The 7,116-nt window shown below is 36.1% G+C and overlaps 1 pseudogene; it reads right to left on the bottom strand.

Moving 5' to 3' along the window:
• Nucleotides 1–2,588: 2,588 nt before the first annotated feature.
• LOC702785 (N-acylneuraminate-9-phosphatase pseudogene) lies at nt 2,589–3,455 on the bottom strand (annotated as a pseudogene).
• Nucleotides 3,456–7,116: the final 3,661 nt, after the last annotated feature.

The following is a 7,116-nucleotide window of genomic DNA, read 5'->3' as shown; positions in this document are numbered from 1 at the left end:
CTGAAAACTTCTGTCAGAATTAAAATCTTTCTTAGATTATTTTTCTCCTTTTAACTTTCTGGAAATAATGGTAGAGATTTTTTCTTTGAAGTTACCTGGAATTGTCAGTTTGTATACTAGCACCAACAGTCAAAAACTACACTATAGAAATAAAAACTTCCATCAAGTATTATTTGAAGTCTTAGTACTGAGAACGAAAAAATAATTGGTTGTTATGTCTATTCTCTGTCAGGTTTAGAAAACTATTTTAAGTGTTTATTTTTTATTCCTTGATGTTCCTTCTATAAAGGTAAAATAAACAACTAAAATCAATCATGTAGAGGAAAGAACAACCATTAATTTTCTTGAGGGAACTCAAATATATAATTATGACCAAACTAAGTAATGTTTAAAATTTTCCATGTTTAAAGGAAGATATTGTGCCCAGACATTTTTATCCTGAAGATTTATACAAGTCAGCTGCCATCTAGAGCCAAGCGTTTGAAGTTTTAATTGGTCCTTATTATATTTGGATCATAAAAGTAAAAAATAAAAATCTCAGTGAAAGACTTTGGGTGTTAAAAATATTTGAGCCTTTCAGCTGTCACATGCAATTTTCTGTAATCCATATGAAAATTCAGCATGTCTCTAATGCAAATACATTGGTAAATGGTTTCACTTACAACAATATTAAAGAATTTAATAGAGGACTAATGGAAAATAAAAGAATACTGCTACATGACTAGGAACAGGTTATATTAACCTTTTTTGGGGAGTCATAAACCTCAATATAAAAGGCAGAAATTATGTAGGATGTGTGTTAACATATAATGAGCTGGAGATTTCCTCCTCTTTAAACAAGGCAATCATTTTCACTGGCTGACTCCTTAAAAGCTACTCTTTTTCTATTTTTATTTTAAAATCAGGGTGAGAAGGAAGTGAGATAATCATTAATCATATAGGAGCTTTGTTTATAGCATGCTCAGATGCTATTAGACAATATTAGACATACATTAGACAATACAGTATCAGGGCTGAAAGAAAATTTGTTTCTTGATTCAAGATACAAATAAGTATATTGAATAGCTCTACAAACTTGCTGTTCTAATTTTGGGCAATTGACCAGCAAAGTGGACATCACCTAGGAGCTTGTTACAAGTGTAAAGTTGGCCAGGCATGGTGGCTCATGCCTGTAATCCTAGTACTTTGGGAGGCCGAGATGGGTAAATCACTTGAGGTCAGGAGTTCAAAACCAGCCTGGCTAACATGATGAAACTCTGTCTCTACTAAAAATACAAAAAAATAATAATAATAATTAACAGGACTTGGTGGCATGCACCTGGAATCCCAGCTGCTCAGGAGGCTGAGGCAGGAGAATCCCTTGAACCTGGCAGGCAGAGGTTGCAGTGAGCCGAGATCATGCCACTGCACTCCAGCCTGTATGACAGAGCGAGACTCCATCTCAAAAAAAAAAAAAAAAAAAAAAAAAAAAAAAAAAAAAAAGGTAAAATTATATAACCTACTCTCACATAAGTTTTCAGAATCTTCATTTAAACAAGATCTTCAGGTGATACATGCACATATTGGAGTCTAAAAATTCTGTCCTGACAACATCTCCCCTAAATGCTAATCCAGGTCCAACATCTTCAGTTACTGGGTAATTAATAAGGGTAAGCTATATTATAGTGGATAACTTCAATGTTTGTGATCTTCCTCATAAGAAGGGGAAAATCTGCTTCTTGCATCCAATTAGACCAAATTCTTGTCCTAGGGCCAATTAAAGTGAGTTTTATTCCTTTTTCAGAATAGTCTACTACATACTTCAAAACTTGTTCTACATTCTTACTCTTCTCTTCCTCCAATTCCTTTAGTCAGTCCTCAATTTATAAAGGAATTATTCTTCTATGTTGGATGTTCTATCTAAACCCCATTCTGATGATTGGGAATCAGATATAATTTCTCAATTTGAAATGTGATATTCCAGTAATGAAAGCAGAATTGAGTGGCATCATTGTCTCTCACATTCTGCACATACTTTCTCTATTCTGCCTAAAGATTACATTTATCATACTTGAGAGAGTGGGGACATAACATGAAGTGGGGGACTCATATTGAGTCTGTAATTTTCCGAGGTTATGTCTCCATTTTTAATTCTTTTAATTCAGTATGTGTATGTCAAATCAATTCTTTGATGCCCAAAACATAACTCTAAAAAGTTGAATATGCATTGCTACACACATTTTTTAAATATCTGAAGCAATTTTCCTCTAAATTTACCATATTAGAGTGCATCCATGTGTAAGCAATCCTGCTTTGTATCATGGAGCCAAGATACTAAAAGATTAATAAAATAATTTGTAAAAGCTCCATTCACAGACTAACAAATAATATATTTCCTCAAATGTTCTGGAATATACTACTGGCTTGTATTAATGTATTCTGAATTTTCAGAAATAAATACCAGTCAATGGTTTGTCGTTACAACTTAAAAGGAATCTGGTTGGGAAGACCTTCAAAATATTGGTCATTAAATCATAAATAAAATTTTTCTTACAACTGGACCTTGGTAAGTGGAGTGTCTTAACTTTTCTTAGTTCAAACTCTGCAAATTAACTCTCACGTTTATAATCATGCTCTTTTATGTGATTTAAGCAGAGATGCTGTTGGTCTATACTTTGTAAGAGAACAGGTAACTCTAGCACAGAAGAAACTATATAACATGGAACTGGGTAGGACTTCAATGGCACTACTCCATTTTTATTGATCCAGACTGTTGCTTTCAACCCTGCTTTCAATCCCCAGGTTGTACTCTGATAGGATTGCAGCAGTAATAAAACATGGACGGTACTGGCTTCTCCTCCCTCTGTTTTCCACCTACAACGGTGTCGAAGTAGGACTCACAGCCACAAGCCTCAGTCTTCTCCCTCTGAGTCCGTCTGTCCCCATTCGTTAATAGAAGTAGGCGGACCTCCTTTTGAAGTTCAGTGAACACGGCTTTGACATCTTCTGCTAGTGTCATATGCTGTCACCTTTTAGATTTCCAAAGGAAGTAGCATTCTTCAGCCGATTTTCTACTGGCTGCACCACCTTTTGTTTCCGGGATTGCTTTTTCCCAATGTGAAGTCCTTAGATCACTAATGCATGTATGTAAGGATGAACCGTTCCTTGCTGAGTTTAACTTGAACTTTATCATAGATGGTGTTAGCCTCTTCCTTTTAATGGTATTTTAATTGTAGAAGCTTTATCATCTTCAGCACACTTCTTTGGCTCGCCCAGGTGGTGTCGATGGGCGTGTTGTCCAGGTCAGAGTAAACGGCCTGCAGGCGGCTCAGCCCCTTAACACCACATGCGCTGGGCTGGTGACCCCTGAATTTACTTAAAACAAACAAACAAACTTTGCATTCCAATCACCTAACTTATTTAATTGAGATATAAAGCATTATAAAGGCCTAAAACACTACATGAACTGACCTCATTACCTTTTAACTTTATCTTCTATTTTTCTAACTTTCCCTCATATCCCCTTTACTCAAAAACTCTCTTATAAATAATGGCTGCTCTGACCACCCAGATGTTTACCAACTCGATTTTCTTATTATTTATTTATTCAAATCTCTTAACTTCCTCTAGTTACTAAACTTTACTTGCTTTCTTCATTTATTGCATGCCCCCCACCGCCACCCCCATACCGTCAAATGCATGCTTGTGTGTTTTTTTCACATATTATTCCCATAATTGAGACTGCTGCATGGCACTCTGCAGGCAGTCAAAAATGTTTGCCAGCTGAATGAATATGTAACCTGTTTTCACTTTAAACCCATCCGAGCGCGTTTATAGACTGAGAAAAACAGCACTTACTTTATAGGATGTTGGTATGTGTGAAGTTCCCAGTCCCAAGTAAACCCTAACTATAGCTGCTTAAATGATTTAGAACACATTTTTCTTCAGTCCACAATTCCCAATAGAACAAATTTTTGAAGATTATTAAACAAAGCTCATAATCTTTTTTGTCTTATTTCTTTACAATAGTACCATTGCCAATAGTTATAACAAGTATTAGAGTTTTTCTAACTTAAATAAATATTTGTTAGATTTTGGCTTTTTTCTCTGTTTACCAGAAGTCATATTTGAATTGATTGGTTTTGGCTCACATGTTAATGATTAGAAGGTGATGAGAAATAGTGCTAGCTCTTACCTGGAGGAGTAATGAGCCTTGGAAAAATCTGCAGACACGAATGTAACAGCTTTTGATAGGACGTCTGCTCACTAGCTTTCCCTATGTAGTCAATGATATTTACCTGAAAACATTGCCTGTCATGTACCAAAACAAACCAAAAGAAGAAAAAAGTGGGGAGGGGAGTTAATTTATATGTGAATGTAGATCTAGAAACTGTGTTAGAAAAAAAGAAGAAAAAACTTCTATTGGGTGTCTTGCATTTAAACAATCCCTTGTGTATCATGCAAAATCGATGGTTATCTGCATTTTTTCTCTGCTAACTCCAGACTAAAATGACAGCCAATGAAAGTGAACTCCTCCCTTAGAAATAGCTAGAGGTTATACCTATCTATAATGTTTAATACTTATTATTTTAGTAATACTGCCAGTGTTCATCTCCAAGACACCAATGCTATCTTAGAAAATTTAGTAAAAAGTGAGCATGTATAAGAAAAAAGTTTGGTACAATAATCCATTCAAAAAGGAGATAGGTGTTAATAACAGGTTTATAAATAGGTATATCTATTTATAATAGGCATAGATATACCTATTTATAAACCTGTTATTAACAGGAAGGAAGGAAGGAAGGAAGGAAGGAAGGAAGGAAGGAAGGAAGGAAGGAAGGAAGAAAGAAAGAAAGAAAGAAAGAAAGAAAGAAAGAAAGAAAGAAAGAAAGAAAGAAAGAAAGAGAGAGAGAGAGAGAGAGAGAGGGAGGGAGGGAGGGAGGGAGGGAGGGAGGGAGGGAGGGAGGGAGGGAGGGAGGGAGGAAGGAAGGAAGGAAAAAAGGGAGGGAGGGAGGAAGAAGTTGGAAGGGAAGGAAGGAGGGAGGGAAGGAAGGAAGAAAGGAGGGAAAAAAGAAAGCGGGAAAAGAAGGAAGGAGGGAAGGAGGGAGGCAGAGAGGGGAAGGAGGGAAGGGCATGACGAGAAGGGAAAGGATGGAGGGAGGAGACTGTTAAAGCAAAACATATAACCATTGTATTCATTACTTGCAAAGGGGATGTCTGAATATTCATTTCTGTGAATGTATTTATATTTATAAAGGTTTTTTGTGTATCTGCGGGCTTCCAAACACTAGAAACAAGAGTTAACCACTGCAGTGTCAAACTTCTCTTTCCATAGTAAGCCAAAATTGTTAATAACATTTTGTTTTCTTTGTTTCTCATCTTGTAGTACATTTTTGTACTGTGTTAGAGATTTTCATATTTTCTCATGTATGCCAGATATTCAGAATATTTATATTTCCCATCACTGAATTATCAAAAGAAGAAAAAAATATTTTTAGTGTCATGGCTAATGAGGATGAGTGTGGTAGTGGGAGAGAAGATCGAAAGGAGGTAACTCAAAAGGTGATGAAAATGTCTAAATTTAAAGGTCATTTTCAGGTACTAGTTTTACTTGAGCAAATATTCCTACCAATTATTGCATTTTCATCCTTATTGAAAAAAAAGCTTTATGTCTTTTCCTGACAAAAATTATGTTGTTTTTGTTTCTATTTTCTTTTTTTTTCATTTTTAAACAAATGGACAGTTTATTTGCAGATTCTTCTTTGATAGATAGTATAGTAAAACAAAATTGATAGACCTGGTCATTTTGTTTCTGTACTATATTTCTTTTAGGGAAGTCTATTTTTCAACATTGTGATACATATATGAAATTTAAACCTGGCACCAATCTGATGTGTACTGATAGGGAGTGAATAATTCAGGGACAAGCAGCATCAGCATCAAGAAACTTGCTAGAAACTCAAGTTACCAGCATCCCTTCAGATGCACAGAATCACACTCTTTGTGAATGAGATTATCCAATATCTTCCAGACAATCCTTAGGCATAATAATATCTGAAAACAACTCCTCTAAACAGAGAATCTTAGACTTCAACATCCGTGAAAAACAGCTGGGGTTCTAAGAAGAAATTCACAGTTGGGGGCATAAATCCTAAAGCATTGAATGTACTAAACTTGGTCTAGTACCCAGCAATCTGCATCACTTCTACGTTACTCTAAAGTCTATAGTCTGAAAACTAAGCTGGAGTTGCTCAAGATTAATCTTTAGTTATAGCAGCTATTCGCACTGGAGTTTCCCTAAAGTCCTGCATCTTTATTTCCATAAGTTGATCCTGATCAGAGCAAAACACAAGCAAACTAACAAGCAAACAACACTCTTACCTTACAGAAGAATGTTCAAAGTCTTCACAGTGGCATGGTCCTCCTATCACAGTCTGTTCCCAGCTTACCTAACTAACCTCATCTTCAGCCACTTCTTGTAAACTGTGTGTGTTCTCACCATTGTGTTACGTGCTTTCTTCACCTTCATATATTTGTTTATATTTCTTTTGCACAGAATGGTCTTCTTCCCTAATCTTCCTGTTAAATATCTGTGTACTACTCAAATGTCACCATTTTTTTTTTCAAATAATTCCCTGAATATTTATTTTGTGGCATAAATGATTATTTATTCCCAGATCACTTTATGTATATATATATTTCAGAAACTATATGGATAAATATTTCATATTGTGTTGTAAGTAATTTTTCATATCACATCTTTTTGGAAACACTAAGAAAACTCCATTAGACTATGTTGGTAGGAACTTTTTGACAACTAGATACAGGTCTCACTTATCATTCTGGCTACCCATCATAACTTCTATTACATATGAGAGTCACAATAAATACTTTCCCAGGCCGGGCGTGGTGGCTCAAGCCTGTAATCCCAGCACTTTGGGAGGCCGAGATGGGCGGATCACAAGGTCAGGAGATCGAGACCATCCTGGCTAACATGGTGAAACCCCGTCTCTACTAAAAATACAAAAAATTAGCTGGGCGTGGTGGCGGGCACCTGTAGTCCCAGCTACTCGGGAGGCTGAGGCAGGAGAATGGTGTAAACCCGGGAGGCGGAGCTTGCAGTGAGCTGAGATCTGG

Source organism: Macaca mulatta, chromosome 14, assembly GCF_049350105.2.
Source record: "Macaca mulatta isolate MMU2019108-1 chromosome 14, T2T-MMU8v2.0, whole genome shotgun sequence".
Taxonomy (NCBI): Eukaryota; Metazoa; Chordata; class Mammalia; order Primates; family Cercopithecidae; genus Macaca; species Macaca mulatta.
The sequence above is the reverse complement of the archived record's forward strand: the minus strand, read 5'-3'. Positions and strand labels throughout refer to the sequence as shown.